The sequence below is a fragment of the Bos indicus x Bos taurus genome, chromosome 5 (genome assembly GCF_003369695.1).
Source record: "Bos indicus x Bos taurus breed Angus x Brahman F1 hybrid chromosome 5, Bos_hybrid_MaternalHap_v2.0, whole genome shotgun sequence".
In the NCBI taxonomy this organism is placed as follows: Eukaryota; Metazoa; Chordata; class Mammalia; order Artiodactyla; family Bovidae; genus Bos; species Bos indicus x Bos taurus.
The window spans coordinates 102,843,949-102,861,400 of NC_040080.1; positions in this window are offsets into that span (position 1 = coordinate 102,843,949).

The window sequence follows — 17,452 nt, forward strand, 5'->3', positions numbered from 1 at the left end:
AAGAAGGCTGCTAACAAACAATTATTTTCTTCTTCTGTATATGCATAATATTCATCCCACCTAGCAAGGCGAGTCCTTTTATTTCCTCTCCTCTTGAGTGTGGGCTGACCTTAACTTCACATACTGTGACTCATGGCCCTCATGTTTAGACATCTTATAGTTTACATTTTTATTTTCTGGAATCCAGCCTTTGTGTAAAGAAGTCCAAGATTTCCTGCATGGGAAATGATGTGGGGAAAGAGAAACCCTATGGAATGAGAGATCACAAAAGAGAGAAGGCCCTGGAGAAGAACAAAGCTGCTCCAATCAGAAACTTGTACCAAGCCCTACCAACTCATTGAGTATGTGAAGTCATACTGAATAATCTAGCAACAGCAGAACCATCAAAGCAGCAATACATGGAGCAGAGATGAGCCACACAGCCTTTTGCATGTTTTGTGTGTGGTGGGTGAGCGGAAGGGCAGAAAACTTTTCCTTTTAGTTGGCTGCTCTGGACCAAAGAGTTGCAATCCATAACTTAAAGACATGTTTTAGCAATAAGCTAAAATAGTTTATTTTCCTGAAGTCATGGAGCTTTATTTTACCTGCATGCTGCAATTAAAGTGAAACAAATTCATGTTTGTCTAAGTCATTGTCAGTTTTGGGGACTTCCTTGGTGATTTAGAGGTGAATAAGTGAAAGTGAAAGTGAAGTAGCTCAGTCATGTCCGACTCTTTGCAACCCCATGGACTGTAGTCTACCAGGCTCTTCCCTCCATGGGATTCTCCAGGCAAGAGTACTGGAGTGGGTTCCCATTTTCTTCTCCAGGGTAGAGGTGAATAATCTACCTACAATTCAGGAGACCCAGGTTCTATCCCTGGGTCTGGAAGATTCCCTGGAGGATAGCACAGCAACCTACTCCACTATTCTTGACTGGAGAATTCCATGGACAGAGGACCCTGGTGGGCTACAGTCCATGGGGGTCACAAAGAGTCAGATATGACTGAAGCGATTGAGTGCACATGCATTGCCAGCTTGGAGTTTCTAAATCATACTATTGACAAAGATACTTTTCTGAAAAGACTAGTTAGACTTCTTTGAGCCCTCTTTTCAGTCTTGTCTTCTGTGTCTGCTCTGTCCTTGCCAAGCCTGCATTGCCCTGTTTTAAGAAGAATTCTTCTAAGTCAATTTAGTGAGAATCTTCCCACCCCTCATAACTGATGATACTCAGTATTTGATCAAGTTCCTCATCCTGCATCTTTGACATGGAAGTCCTTGACTTGGTTTCAGCAAGAATCCCCCTACAATTGATGTTTCTTCTTAATAATAATTTTCCATCTACTGACTTCCTCACCCTGTTCCTTGTTTATAAATTGTTAGCTCTTTCTGCTGTATTTACAATTTATTCATATTTCTTTACCCTATTACTGTAGTATTGACATCAATTGCAATAGCCCTGAATAAAATCTTCCTTATCATTTTAACTGGTGTTAGAATAATTTTTTTCTTTAACATTAACAAACCTAATATTTTTGATTCAGAGTTCTTCATCAGAAAATAACTTGTGGACTTAATGGTGATCAGGCATCTAGACTAAGTTGAGAAGAGCTTTTTTTCTTTTGTATTGACTGTTTTCATTATCTGCATTAATGGAACCCATAAGCCTATGGAGCCCCATCAGTAGGAAATAGTTTTAATTTATTTCTTTTACTTAGAAGGTAAAGAAAGTGGTGCAGGATACAGAAGTGTTTTAACATCTATTTTCCAAATAACAGGGTTTTCGTTTAAGAACAATTGTTCAAGAAAGTGTATTTTGATTGGCCTGTCCATATTGTAACTAGAAATTGAAAAAATATACAGAGAAAAGTAAGTTATTTCTGTTTGTATTTCAGACAAACTTGGGATATCTATTCATTCCTCAGTTTCTGGACCTAGCAATCCCATTGCTCTAGCTCCAGAAATTTCTCCTCTAACACAGTAATCAACCAAAAGCCAAACTGCTAGATTTAGGCCCTAAGCCATTTGTAGAATTCACTATGCCTTTTGGGATTTCTTTAGTGTTGTCTTTCTTGTCCCTTTGGTCTTCCCAGCTTTTGATATACACAGTTTTGTATTTGATCTAAGAAAATCAAAAGCCTGGATTCTAGCCAGAATAAGCCCTGCAGGGTAGATATTTAGGAGAGTTACATGGAAATAATGCTACTGGGCCAATGAAATAAGTCAATTTTAAACAAGAAGGTTCTTTGTCAGTAAATACTAATACCCCTGAGATGTCAGAGGTTCTTTGGGAAATATTTGCACTTCTTAGAAGAAATTATAATTTTATTAACAGAAATAGTCTATCAGTATTCTAATTTTTAAAGAAACAATAGAATTATGCACAACCAGTAAATGTGAATATATGATTGAGATTGAGGGAATGATTTGGATAATCTTTTGTACAAACATATATAATTGTAGATATCACTAATTATACCATGAACTGAAAGAATCTGTAGAAAAGAAGACCAAAAAAGTACATTGGGACTAAATCCAATTGATTGGATTGTAATTGTTAGAAAAATAGAAATCACTGTTTTCCCAGTGACAGTAAGAAAAATTAAAACTAATGAAGAAATATAGGCAATGTTTATTATGAATGGGCTTTAGTTTTTCAGCAATAGCTACTAAGTTATAACTTATATCCCCTTATATAAGCAGACAGAGAATATTTGGAAGGTAGGAAAAAAATGTCTATTTCTGAATGCTGTATGAGATTAGAAAACTGGATGAAAGGAGCATAGGGTATAACTGTGGGAGACATCATAGCTGTTTTATAGTGAAGAATTAGGTTATTGATAATCTTGCCCTGATAATTTATTTCATACTGCCTTGGAATGTAATTTTAAAATATGGTTTCCTACCATATAAAAGAAATGGAGAGTTGGAACAATTATCTAGATAATTCTGTTTTTTGTTAATGTATTGCTAGCTTGAGTTATCTGGGTAGTTCAAACCTTGTTCCCTTTGCATAATTATTTTCACATTAATGAGGTTATTTTTGTTCAGTCCCTAAGTCATGTCTGACTCTTTGTGACCCCATGGACTGCAGCACGCTAGGCTTCCCTGTCCTTCACTATCTCCCAGAGTTTGCTCAAACTCATGTCCATTGATTCGGTGATGCCATGCAACCATTTCATCCTCTGTCACCCCCTTATCCTCCTGCCCTCAATCTTTCCCAGCATCAGGATCTTTTCCAATGAGTCAGCTCTTTTCATTAGGTGGCCAAAGTATTAGAGCTTCAGCATCAATCTTTCAAATGAATATTCAGGGTTGGTTTCTTTTAGGATTGACTGGTTTGACCTCCTTGCAGTCGAAGGGATTCTCAAAAGTCTTCATACCACAATTCAAAAGCATTGATTCTTATTGAGGTTAAGCATGGAAATACTTTTTTTCAGCTTTAAGTATGTCTGATATATGAAGAGTGGATCTTTGTAAAATAACTATTGTTTACAACTGATTTCTAGATGAAATGCCCTAATTCCCTGCTCTGTTGGTTGTGATGTGAGAACCTCCTATTCCATGTTATCCCAGTGGTTTTGTTCACTTCAGGGAGCTTGTTTATTTCAGTCCCTGAACATATGCTTTCACAAGAATGCGCTCTCTATGTTTAATTCCATTTATCTTTGTGTAACTCACCACACACATAAGACAATTCTTTTCTAAATACAAATGCTGAAGTTAACATCTTACAGATATATTTGATGAAAATAATCCTTGGAGATGTGCACTTTCATTTTAAAGAAACAAACAAATGAAAAATAGCAAAATCCCAACAAAACAAACAAATTGAGAATTGGCAGTTTTGAAGGCTGTGTTGTTATCACGTCAGTTTCTTTGGGAATTATAAGATAGCAGGAAACATCCTCTCTTTGAATATATTATGAATCATTTAAACACAAAATAAAGAAAATATATCCAATGCCTATCTAATTATGATTATTCATCATCTTCCATCTTAGACCAGAATATTCATGTTAACCCCCTTACCCAGACAGAGAGGAGTCGAGACAGACTTTGTTTCATCTGTTTTCCTTGGACTCCATTAATTTCAATTCCATAACTGGTAGTGCAACATCTGTGTCTCTTCCCTTTTACTTTAGTTATATAATTTGCCTTCATAAATTGTATGGGGATTTGGTTGGAGGATTTCTTTGCCTCTATCCACGTGCTCAAGGATAAAAGATCTTACCACCTATTTTCAGACTCTATATGTTTCCTGAAATCAGGCAGAGTGTTTCATTACATGATAACTCCATTTTGATTAGTGGTTATTTTTTAAAAACCATAAGTTATATTTTCCATAAAATATAAATTTATCACTAATAAGAACATATAAAAATATACTTCTATTTCAACTTCTAAAATTTTTATTTCAAAGTTTTTTAAAAATAATTTCAGAATGTAAAAAATTTAAGAATCCTTGTCAAAGGTCAACATTGTCTTTGACTTATAAGCCTGGGTTGCAGAATCCAGCAGATGGTGATACTTCATACTTTGGGTCTTGGCAAGTCTTGTGTTTAGCTTGAATCAGCTTCCTTCAGCTGGTCCTTCTGGAAACCATGCATAAAATTTAAAATGATCTTCTCTTCCCTTCTAACATTGCAAAAATAGTAATGATTATAAGAAAACTTACACAAATTTCTGAATCAAATTTATCAGCTTACTGTATTGTCACTTCCTTCTTTCCTTTTAAATGATTAAAGTGGTCCCAAATTAATTCCTTCCACTTTTCTCTAGATCCCATTCCTTGCCATTTATTATTCCAGGATAATGCTTCTGCTGTGTCCCCAGTACTCCCATCTTCCACTTTATTTCTGTGGTCCTCTATATAACAAACTGCCTCAGAAGGGTTGTTGTTATCAGATAGCACTACATCTTCTGCTTCCATTTCTTCTTTAATCCATTCCATTTATACTTTTGTCAATCCACTCCATTGAAACAGATCTGTTCATTTTTAAACTCTACCAAGTCCAGTTATCTCAAAATAGTCACGCTATCGGTGGTGTTTGATCCAGTTGACCTATCTTTGTTGTGAAACACTTTCCTCAGACATCTTGCAGGACACGCCTCTTCTACTTGTCTTCTTACATAACTGACTATGCCTTCTCAGTACCTGTTGATAATTCCTCTTGTTTCTCCATTTCCTAAATATTTATATGGCTCAGGATTCACCCCTCAAATAACTCTGGTCTATTTATATAAATATTATGAAGTGATCTTATCTTGTTTCATGCCTTTAAATACATATGCTATGCTATGCTAAGTCACTTCAGTCGTGTCCGACTCTGTGCGACCCCACAGATGGCAGCCTACCAGGCTCCCCCGTCCCTGGGATTCTCCAGGCAAGAACACTGGAGTGGGTTGCCATTTCCTTCTCCAATGCATGAAAGTGAAAAGAGAAAATGAAGTCACTCAGTCATGTCCAACTCTTGGCGACCCCATGGACCGCAGCCTACCAGACTCCTCTGTCCATGTGATTTTCCAGGCAAGAGTACTGGAGTGGGGTGCCATTGCCTTCTCCGTTAAGCAGAATTCAAATATTTCTTTCCAGCACTAACATTTTTTGAACTATAGACTCATATATCTAATTTAATATATTTCCATTTATATGTGTAATTGATTTATTAAACTTAAGTTTTCCAAAATCAAACTCATGAGTTTACATTCCAAACTTATTCTTTCTATGATGCTTTACTTCAGTAGTTGGCGATGTAAACCTACAGTTAATTAGGTCAAAATGTTTGGAGTTAGGCTTGACTCCTCTCCTTCTTTAATGAGCCACACCCAATTCATCAACTTTCCATTCTGCAATACCTTAAAAATAATACTTCAACTCCAACTACTTCTCATCTATATTGTCATCCTACTCCAAAACATTTCTATTTATCACCTGAATTACTGCCATATCCTCCCAACTCATTCCTATGCTCTTATTTCTGGAAATTAGAAAAAAATTAGAAAAAATGATGAAGAAAATAATGAATATATTAAGTAGGGATAAATTAGATTTAAATGGATGTCAGGTGTTTTCTTTTAAAGTAGAGTTTGGCTTATTTTTTGCTTAAACTATGCATAAAAAGAAATCAAGACATCTGCATAGGGATTTCCCTGAGTCTTTGAGTACTAAACTGCATATGAATGGTAAAATTCCATAGGGTTATGTGAAGAATGAATAATGGGGACAATCCATCACAAGGGCTTTTTCAAATTAAATAATTACCTGAGCTTGAAAAATGTTAACAGAGCCTTCAATCTGATCGATCAGATTGGAGGGACCATATTAAGAATTCAGAAAATTCCATACAGAACTCAGGTCATAATAAAGAAACAGGGCTAAACTAGACAGAGGTACACGAAAGCTGATCTATACCAGTGCATAGTGGGTAAATATAATAGACTGTCTTGTATTTTTTTTAAATTACCTTGAAAGATCATTATTTAAAGAAAATAATAGTGTTGTATGCATATGGGGTTTGTAGGGCTTCCTGAGTAGCTCAACTTGTAGAGAATCTACATGTAATGCAGGAGACCCTGGTTCAATTCCTGGGTCAGGGAGTTCCCCTGGAGAAGGAATAGGCTACCTACTCTGGTATTCTTGGGCTTCCCTGGTGGCTCAGATGGTAAAGAATCTACCCACAATGTGGGACACCTAAGTTTGATCCCTGGGTTGTGAAGATCTCCTGGAGGAGGGCATAGCAGCCGACAGCAGTATTCTTGCCTGGAGAATCCCCATGGACAGAAGACCCTGGAGGGCTACAGTCCATGGGGTTGCAAAGAGTGGGACATGACTGAACAAGTAAGCACAACACAGCATGTGGGGTTTGTAAGACAAAAAGAAGTATAATTAATGATAGCAAAAAAGATGATAAGCAAAAAAAAAAAAAGATAAGTTAAAGATGCATGTTTGTCAATTGATAACCTCATATAAGATAATTAATAGAAAGACAAAGAGGAGATTTGGTTTAATACCAAAAGTAATTAATTCAAATTATGTGAGGAAAAAAAAAGGTCTATGAGATAAATAGAAAACTTATTGCAAAGAGAGATTTAAATTCAACTATGTCAACAATCATATTAAATATGCGTGCATGCTGTCTCTTCAGTCATGTTTGGTTCTGTGTGACCCTGTAGACTGTAGCCTGGAAGGCTCCTCTGTCCATCCATAGGATTCTCCCAGCAAGAATACTGGAATGGATTTCCATCCCCTCCTCCAGGGATCTTGGGATCAAACCCAAATTTTGTATGTCTCCTGCATTGGCAGTTAGGTTCTTTTCCACTAGCACCACTTGGGAAGCCCACATTAAATATAAACACTCTGCTTATAAGTCAGTGATTATTAAATTGGTAAAACAAAGCAATGCCCAATTGTATACTCTCACTAAGAATCACATTTTGATTCTAAAGACTCAGATGATCTAAAAATAAAGAGGTGAAAAAGTTATATTTGTGTTCAAACCATCATAATAGAAAAACTTAATATACCTATGTTAATATCAGACAAAGTTGCCTTTAGTACAAGAAATATTGCCAAAGATAAAGGTGACATTTCCCAATGATAAAAGAGTAAATTAATCAAGAACCACAACAGACCTAAAGGTGTATGCACCAAAAAGAAGCTTTAAAATACATGAGGCAAACACTGACAAACCTGAAAGGAGAAGTAGATAAATCCACAATTAAAATTGGTGATTTTAGGACTCCTCTGTAAGTAATAGAACTATCAGACAGAAAGTCAGGAAGTAGATAGAGTACTTGAACAACACTATCAACCAATTTAACCTAATTAACATTTATAGAACACTACACAAGGCAACTGAAGAATACACATTACTTTCAGTTGCACATAGAACATTAGCTGAATAGAACCATATGCTTGGCCATAAAAGTCTCAATAAATAAAAAGAATTGAAATCACTCAAAGTATATTCTCTGAAATTACAAAATTAAATTAGAAATAAACAAAAAATGTATCTGGAAAATCTCAAATATTTGGCAACTTCATGTAATCATTCTAAACAACTCATGGTTCAACGAAAAAATTACAAAAGAAATTAGAAAATATTTGAAAATAAATGAAAAATTTTAAAGACTATTAAAATTTGTGGGTTGCAGCAAAAGCAATATATTGAGGAAAGTTTGTCCCGTAGAAATCTGTATCAGAAGAAAAGTTTGAAACCAAAGATCTAGGCTTCTGAGCCTGCACCTTTAAAAGTCAAAAAGTAGTAAATTTAAACCCAGAAGGTGGAAGGAAGGGGTCAATAAAGATAAGAGTATTAATAAAAGAAATACAAAACTGTAGCAAGATGGAGAAAATCGATCTAGTAAGGAGCAGTCAACTTAACGACAACACTCAGGTCTCCTTGAATAGATAGTAAATTATTATTAACTATATTCATGTGAAATTTATACACTACTAAACTTTAGCTGATTTTATTTATATGTCATTTGGTTTCAAAAGTTGTCATTGACATATGCTAAAAGGACAAGAGATGTTATCTTTATGATCCCAAGATTACATTTTATATTTGAATTAGGAAAAGAAAGTGGCAGGTTTGTTGTCAGGGGTGAATGGTGCTCCTCCACAGACAGGAAATGTAAAAGAAAAAGGAGAGTGTGTAAGGGCCAAAACATCACAGGCCCAGAGACTGGTCTTTGATGGACCTTGCAGGGTTGGCCTGGAGATGATAACCTTTCCACTCATTCCGGGTACTGAAATTAGACCCCCTGAAGAGCATGACCTCTGAAGTCCTCCTGCCCAACGCCCAGCACCTGGACTCCCTCTGAAAGCACTGCAGAGCCTGATGCAGCTGGTCCTCTTGTGGCCTGCACACTCTGAAGGCCTCCTTGCCCTACAGGCACCCAGATTTCCACTGCCTTCACTACCATTAGTTGCTGATTTCTGCATTCCAGAGAGGAGTCTATGTTTGCTCAGGACCTCCAGAGCAGCTCTGGCCTGGCTAAACCACTGATGCTGTCTGGTGGCTGAACCACACTTTCTCCAAGAGGTTTGGTTTGTCCTTCTTTGGGTGTTTCCCCCCTACTCTTATGCCTAGGGTACCATATAGTTTCCTTATTTCTCATAGTTCCTCTTGTATTTTAGATAATGGTTCATTATATTAAATGCCCCTGTTTAATCTATTGTGGAGTTTCTAGTTTCTGATTCCACCCAGACTACTATGGTGGATAACTGTCAAATTTCATATGGCAATTTTAGAACAGTCACTTTAAAATTATAATGATCCTTAATTTAGACTGGAGACCTCCTGAGTATGCCACAGTTCTGATCCCCCATCCCTCTAATGCAATTAGGACCTGTGGTCTGAGTTTGTTAGAAGGGACATATTTTACAAATATTGAGATAGAGCTGTGACCATTGATGACTATGGGACTTCCATTTTATGTAAGACCAACTATTTTTCTCACTTTTTATAAAGGTCATGTTTATGATGAAGCAAAACTGAAACCCTTGTTTAGAATCATGAACCTAGAAAATAAATAGTTTTGCAGCTTTCCTAGTTGTCTTTAATATCTATCTAAGGAAAGAGTTTTGCTAAAAAAATTGGACAATATATATGGGTTTTTTAAAACGAAGCTTAACACAGATATTCATTTAATGTATGTGGACATAAATATCACCAAGTGATGATAAGAGCTGTGCTCCTCAGTGTCACCTACAAACTAGCAGCATCACCATCACCTAGAAACTTTATGGAAATGCAAATTCTCATATCCAATTTCAAACCTGGGTATGAAGCCTGGTCCCCAAAGTCTGTGTTTTAACAAGCCCTCCAGTTGATTCTTAGACATGCTTATGTATAAGAATTTAGAGTCTCTGATTTAGAGTCTCTCAAAACTGGTAATTGTCTACTAGATTTTTACCTAAGTGGTCTGTGTGCAGAAATCTCTGAAATTTATTAGATTTCTAATAGAAAGCCAATGCAAGTTTAGTTAAATAACTCTTCTCTATTCCTGGATTTTGAAGGAGAGAATAGGTAAATATCAAATGTCAAAATCAAATGTGATTTCATGTAAGGTGGTTAAAATAAAATGTCCCAAGAGCAGGTTACTTTCTCAGAAACACGTTTAACTGCAGTCCTTAGTGTTTTTACTTTTCTTTCCTCTTCTTACCCCTTACTCTTCAACATTTCCTGTTTATTGAGGAACACCATTTAACCCTTGATAACAAAAGTGCCACTTACTTTTCTAATCCAAATATGTTATAATCTTAGAATTGTAAAAATAGCATCTCCTTTCTCAAAATATTGTTGTCAGTCAATATTATAATCTTTTAAACTGACAGGCATATAAACAAAATTAGGGAAAGCTTAGTAATGCATGAATTTCATTCATTCACAGTATATTAATGTGCTAGACATGTGTGACTATTACTATGAGGGGCTTGAGTGTTGTACAAGTTGATTTATATTTATGTTGAGATGACACTACTTTTCATTAGTTAACGCTTAGAGCTTTTTGGGATCATGCAGAAATTACATATTCTGCACAAAAAATCTCCCTTTACAGCTCATTTACTTTTATGTTGAAAGGCCCTTGCTTTGCTGGGTTTTGTTTATGCTGAGAAAATTAGTTCAGTGTGCAATAAGAGAGAGAGGAAGGAAAGAGTTCAGGGTTGCCATTTCTAATCTCTCACTCTTGTCAGACCTAATGTTAAAAGCTACATTTCTTAACCTTGCAGAGGAAAATAGAAAATGTTGTGTTTCTACCAGCCACATTGAATGTAAATTAGGTTAGTTATGCAGCAAAACTGTTTTTCAACTATAATTTCACTGTATTGTATTACTTGGATTTGCATACCAGCAAGAGTGATTGTCACTTTGTATGAAATTTTGTAGTGTTAGTTTAAAATGAGAAAAAAGCAGCAAAATTATGTGATCACTAAGAGCAGTATTTCAAAGTAGTATTTCCTGGTAGAACTTTTTTGTACTTCTGCTCAACTTGTAATTCATTCTCTTTTTCAATAGAAAATGGGAATGGCTGATTCCTTTTGGAAGTAGAGCTTATCATAAAACATGTGTGCATTGTACAGACAAAAACAACAATGTTCTCTTTACATAAAGCCCCCTTCTTCCAAATGAGGTAAAATGGTTTGTGCACAGGATCTTCAGAATCCTCTCAGGATCTCAATGAGGAAAGAAACAAGTTCTGCACACTTCTATTGCAAATATTTAGAACACAAGAGAGCAAAATGGCAGGCACTAGAAAAAAGTAGTTGATTTTCTTGAGTGAAGTGAAGTCGCTCAGTCGTGTCCAACTCTTTGTGACCCCATGGACTGTGGCCTACCACGCTCATCCATCTATGGGATTTTCTGGGCAAGAGTGGGTTGGCATTTCCTTCTCCAGGGGATCTTCCAGTGCCAGGGATGGAACCTGGGTCTCCCACATTGTAGGCGGATGCTTTACCATCCACGCCACCAGGGAGACAGATTTTCTTGAACCCACATCTAATATTAATATACTGTTCATGTTATTTGTCATTGTTAATCTGAAGGAAATGTGCATTGAATTAGAAAGTTATAAAATAAATTATATTTATTGCATGGATAAAACTAAGAACGTTTCTGTGCTAGGAGAGGAACTAAAAATTAATTTCACTTTTAAGTGGGCACAGTGTAGATATTCACATTTGCAGAAGGATGCTGAGGAATACTAAAGGTTGTGATCTGGCTCCCACAAGTAGTTGTAACAGTCTCAGAGCTCTTGCTTAGCAGTAAGATGTTCCTTCCATTATGAAGTCACATTGTTCAAAAGTTAGCTCTCTGAAATGCATCTTTGAAGAAGCTGCTGCTGCTGCTAAGTCACTTTAGTCATGTCCGACTCTGTGGGACCCCATAGATGGCAGCCCACCAGGCTCCCCCGTCCCTGGGATTCTCCAGGCAAGAATACTGGAGTGAGTTGCCATTTCCTTCTCCAGTGCATGAAAGGGAAAAGCGAAAGTGAAGTCGTTCAGTCGTGTCCGACTCTCAGCGACCCCACAGACTACAGCCTACCAGGCTCCTCCGTCCATGGGATTTTCCAGGCAAGAGTACTGGAGTGGGGTGCCATTGCCTTCTCCACTGAAGAAGCTAAATAATAGCAAAACACCAAAACTACTTTTTATAACAAAGTCATACAAAACAGTAAAGAGAATATGCTGTTAGAAGAATTGTCTTGAGATTACAGTGAAGCATAATAGGCAACAATGTAATTATATGTGACAACAAGATAGACAATTGTACTTTACGTTGTGTAGTTTAAGATATTGAAAAGTAATTGATTTATGTTTTCTAATTTAATGATATTATCCAGTTATTTCAAATCTTTTCAAATGTAGTATTTGACTGATTAGGAATTGACAGTGGAATTCTGTAAATTAGTTTGAAATTTTCTTCCATATACATTTTTGATTTAGAAACAGACATTTATTTTGCTGAAATGGTTCTGTGATTCACTTATGATTTGTATTTTAATAATGCTTATTAGTTTTGAAATACAGGAAATTATACAATAAAAGCATATGCAACTCATGATACCCCATCCACCATTAAAAAAATACATTTACATGATTAAAAAATTCAAGCAGTTTAGAAATTCTATTTTCATTTTTCCTTTTTTCAGGGTATATACTCAGAAGTGAAATTGCTAGATCATATAGCAGGTCTATTTTTATTTATTTTTTTATTTTAAAAAAATTTCTTAAATTTACTTAAGTGTTTATGCAAAGTGTTATCACAAATACAAAATGTGAGTTCACACTTGAGTCCCTTATATTTTCATATTGCACAGCATTTGTCTTTTTAATTAAGAAAAAAACCACATTTCTATTGCATTGCCATGGGGTTCTTCATTTAATTTCCTATTTATTTTTAAAAAAATTTTTAATTTAATTTTATTTTTAAACTTTACAATATTGTCTTAGTTTTGCCAAACATCGAAATGAATCCGCCACAGGTATACCCATGCTCCCCATCCTGAACCCTCCTCCCTCCTCCCTCCCCATACCCTCCCTCTGGGTCGTCCCAGTGCACCGGCCCCAAGCATCCAGTATCGTGCATCGAACCAGGACTGGCAACTCGTTTCATACATGATATTATACATGTTTTTAATTTTTTGAGTAACTTTTGTTTTCCACTGTGTTTGGACCAATTGACATCCCCACCAACACTAAGGGTTCCTTTTTTTAACCACACCTTGTCAGCCCCTGTGTCTTTTGTCTTCTTCATTATGGCCATTTAACAGACATGAGGTGGTGCATCATTGTGGCTTTGACTTGCATTTCCCTGATGGTTAAGTGATGCTGGGAACATTTTCATGTACATGTTGACCATTGAATAGCTTTGGAAAAATGTCTCTTGATTTCCTCTGCCTTGTTTTCAGTCAGATTTTTTTTTTTTTTTTTTGAGTAGTATGAGCTCTTTACATGTTTGGGATATTAACCCCTTATCAGATATATGATTTGCAAATATTTGTTTTTTCCATTTTGGTTTTCTTCCACTTTTGGTTTTGTTATTGGTTCCCTTTACTGTACTGAAGCTTTTTAGTTTCAGGTAGTTTCACATGTTTATTTTTGCTTATATTGCCTTTGCTTTTGACGTCAAATCTTAAGAAAAAATTATTGCCGAAACCAATGTCAAGGAACTTACCCCCTATGTTTTATTCTAGGAATTTTATGGTTCAGGTCTTACATTCACGTCTATCAAATTTGAATTTATTTTTCTGTGTGGTATAAGGTAGGGATTCGGTTTCATTCTTTAGCATGTGGCTGTCCATTTCCCCCTCATCACTATTTATTGAAAAGACTATCCTTTTCCCAAATAGAGACTGAATCAGATCTGTAGATTGCTTTGGGTGCTACGGATTTTAACAGTATTATTTCCAGTCTATGAGCTTATATCTTTCTATTTATTTCTGTCTTCTTCAATTTTTTTTTTTTTTTCATCAATGTCCTATAGTTTTCAGCATACAGGCCTTTTACTTCCTTGGTTAAATTTATTTCTAGTCTCTCTATTTTTTAAAATGCTATTGTAAGTGAGATTGTTTTACTGTCTAATAGTTTGTTATTGTATAGACACACAATTGATTTTTGAGTATTGATTTTGTATCCTGCAAATTTACTAAATTTATTAACTAGTTCTAACAGAGATGGTGACTGCAGCCATGAAATTAAAAGACATTTACTCCTTGGAAGGAAAGTTATGACCAACCTAGACAGCATATTCAAAAGCAGAGACATTACTTTGCCAAGAAAGGTTCGTCTAGTCAAGGCTATGGTTTTTCCTGTGGTCATGTATGGATGTGAGAGTTGGACTGTGTAGAAGGCTGAGCACCGAAGAATTGATGCTTTTGAACTGTGGCATTGGAGAAGACTCTTGAGCGTCCCTTGGACAGCAAGGAGCTCCAGCCAGTCCATTCTGAAGGAGATCAGCCCTGGGATCTCTTTGGAAGGACTGATGCTAAAGCTGAAACTCCCGTACTTTGGCCACCTCATGTGAAGAGTTGACTCATTGGAAAAGACTCTGATGCTGGGAAGAATTGGGGGCAGGAGGAGAAGGGGACGACAGAGGATGAGATGGATGGATGGCATTACTGACTCGATGGACATGAGTCTGTGTGAACTCCGGGAGTTGGTGATGGACAGAGAAGCCTGGTGTGCTGCGATTCATGGGGTCGCAAAGAGTTGGACATGACTGAGCGACTGAACTGAACTGAACAGAGATTTGGTGGACTCTTTAGTATCTTCTGTATATGATACCATATCATCTACAAATAGTGACAGTTACTCTTCCTTTGCTTCTTGGATGTATTTTATTTATTTTCTTGCCTAATTACTCATGTTAGGCTTTCCAGTACTACATTGAATAAAACTGGTGAGAGACTTCCCCAACAATCCAGTGATTAAGACTTTGCCTCCCATTGCATGGGGTACAGGTTTGACCTGGTTGGGGAGCTAAGATTTCACAGGACAATCACCCAAAAAAATGAAAACATAAACAGAAGCAATATTGTAACACATTCAATAAATATTTTAAAAATGGTCCACATCAAAAAATATTTTTATGATAAGAGTGGCCATTTTGTCTTTTTTCCTGATTTTAGAGGAAAAATTTTCAGCTTGTCTGTCTGGAGTATGATGTTAACTGTGAGCATAGATACTTTTTATAGGTGAAGGCTTTCTCTTATGTTTTTTGCGTGCTGGAATCTTTTATCCTGAATGTGTTTTGAATTTTTTCAAATATGATTTCTTTAACTACTCACATAGTTTTCCTCCTTGTTCTGTTAATATTGTGATAAAATGTTGATTTGTTCATAGTAAATCAACCTCAAATCCTCAAAATTGTCTTTGAGCATTATGTTTTTTCCTTTCTTTATTTGCTGTGTTCAATTTTTCAAATGTATTTTAAGGTTTTCTGCATTTATATTTATAAGAAATTTTGGTCTGTGATATTTCTTTTTCTTTGTAATGTTTTTGATTTTGCTCTCAGTTTATTTCTGGCCTTATAAAATGAGGGGCTTCTCTGATAGCTCAGTTGGTAAAAAATCTGCCGGCAACGCAAGAGACCCTGGCTCGATTCCTTGGTCAGGAAGATCTGCTGGAGAAGGGAAAGGCTACCCACTCCAGTATTCTGGCCTACAGAATTCCATGCACTGTAAAGTCCATGGGGTTGCAAGAGAGTTGGACATGACTTTCACTTTCACTTTATAAAATGAACTGAGGATTATCCTTTATTTCTATATTTTTTGGATGAGTTGCTGTAGACTTTGTACTGTTTTTCCTCAAATATTTGATCACTCTCTCCAGTAAAAACATCTGGTCATGGAGATTTTTTGTGGGGATGTATTTAATTGCAAATTTAATTTTTTTAGTATAAAACTTTTAGATTTTTTATTTCTTCTTGTGTTAGTCTTAGTAATTTTAATTTTAGGGTATTTTTGCATTTCATGTTGATCATTGAATATATTGGCATACAATTGTATGCATGCTCAGTCATGTCTGACTCCTCGTGACCCCACAAACTGTAGCCCACCAGGCTCTTCTGTCCATGGGATTTCCCAGGAAATAATACTGAAGTGGGTTGCCATTTCCTTCTCCAGGAGATCTTCCTGACCCAGGGAGCAAACCCAGGGTCCTGAATTAGCAAGTGGATTCTTTACCACTGAGCCACCTGGCATAAAATTGTTCATAATAATATTTTACATTTTTCTTAAAAGTAGGATCTATAGAGATGTACCCTCTGATTCTGTCTTGATCAATTTAGCTATAAGTTGATCCATTTTTACTAAATTTTTCAAGAATGAGCTCTTGGTTTTGGTGGCTTTTTTCAGTTGTTTATTTACTCTTGCATTGATTTCTGTGATTATTTAAAAATATTTCTTCTTTATATTTTAACCACCTATGTTTTTAAATTTGATTTATTTATGTATTTGGCTGTACTGGGTCTTCATTGCTCTTTGGGCTTTTTCTCTAGTTGAGGCAAGGAAGGGCCAGATCCTGTTGTGGGTTTCTCATTGTAGTAACCCCTCCTGTTGCAGAGCACAGGCTCCAGGCTCCACAGACTGTAGTCTTTGTGGTGCGTGGGTTCAATAGTCGTGCTCCCAGGCTCTAGAGCTCAGTCTCAGTTGTTGTGGGGCATGGGCTGAGTTGCTCCATGGCATGATCCTCCTTGGACCAGGGACTGAACCCGTATCCCCTGCACTGGCAGGCATCTCTTCACCACTGAGTCACCAGGGAAGCCTGCACTTCATTTATTTTTTTTTCCCCTAAAGTTTCATATAGTGAAAGCTGAGTTTGCTGAATTTGAAGCTTTCTTCTCAGTAGACTCATGAAGCTATGAAAAATTTCTTTTTCATGCTTTTGTTGCATTCCACAAATTTTATTTTTTGCTTTTTCATTTGGATTCAGTGAAGTATTCTTGTAATTTTCAAAGTGAATCGTCTGATATATGAGGTAGTTAGAACTATGATGTTTAATATGGTATTTTAGGGACTTGCCTAGTGTATAGGCAAGTATATATTTACTGATTTTTAATTTTAATTATGTCTTAGTCTGAGACTATATTCTTAGACCAATTATTTTCTTGAAAATTTATTATGGAGTGCTTTGTCTATGTGAAATATGCATTTTTGCAGTTTTTGTGTACTATCCTATAGTTGGACTTCCTCTGTGGCTCAGCAGTAAAGAATCCACCTTTGCAGGAGATGTAGGAGATGTGGGTTTGATTCCTGTATTGGGAAGATCCCCTGGAGGAAAACATGGCAACCCACTCCAGTATTCTTGCCTGGATAATCCCACGGACAGAGGAGCCTGGAGATGCAGGAGATGTGGGTTTGATTCCTGGGTTGGGAAGATCCCCTGGAGGAAAACATGGCAACCCTATCCAGTATTCTTGCCTGGAGAATCCCACGGAAAGAGGAGCCTAGTGGACCACACTCCATT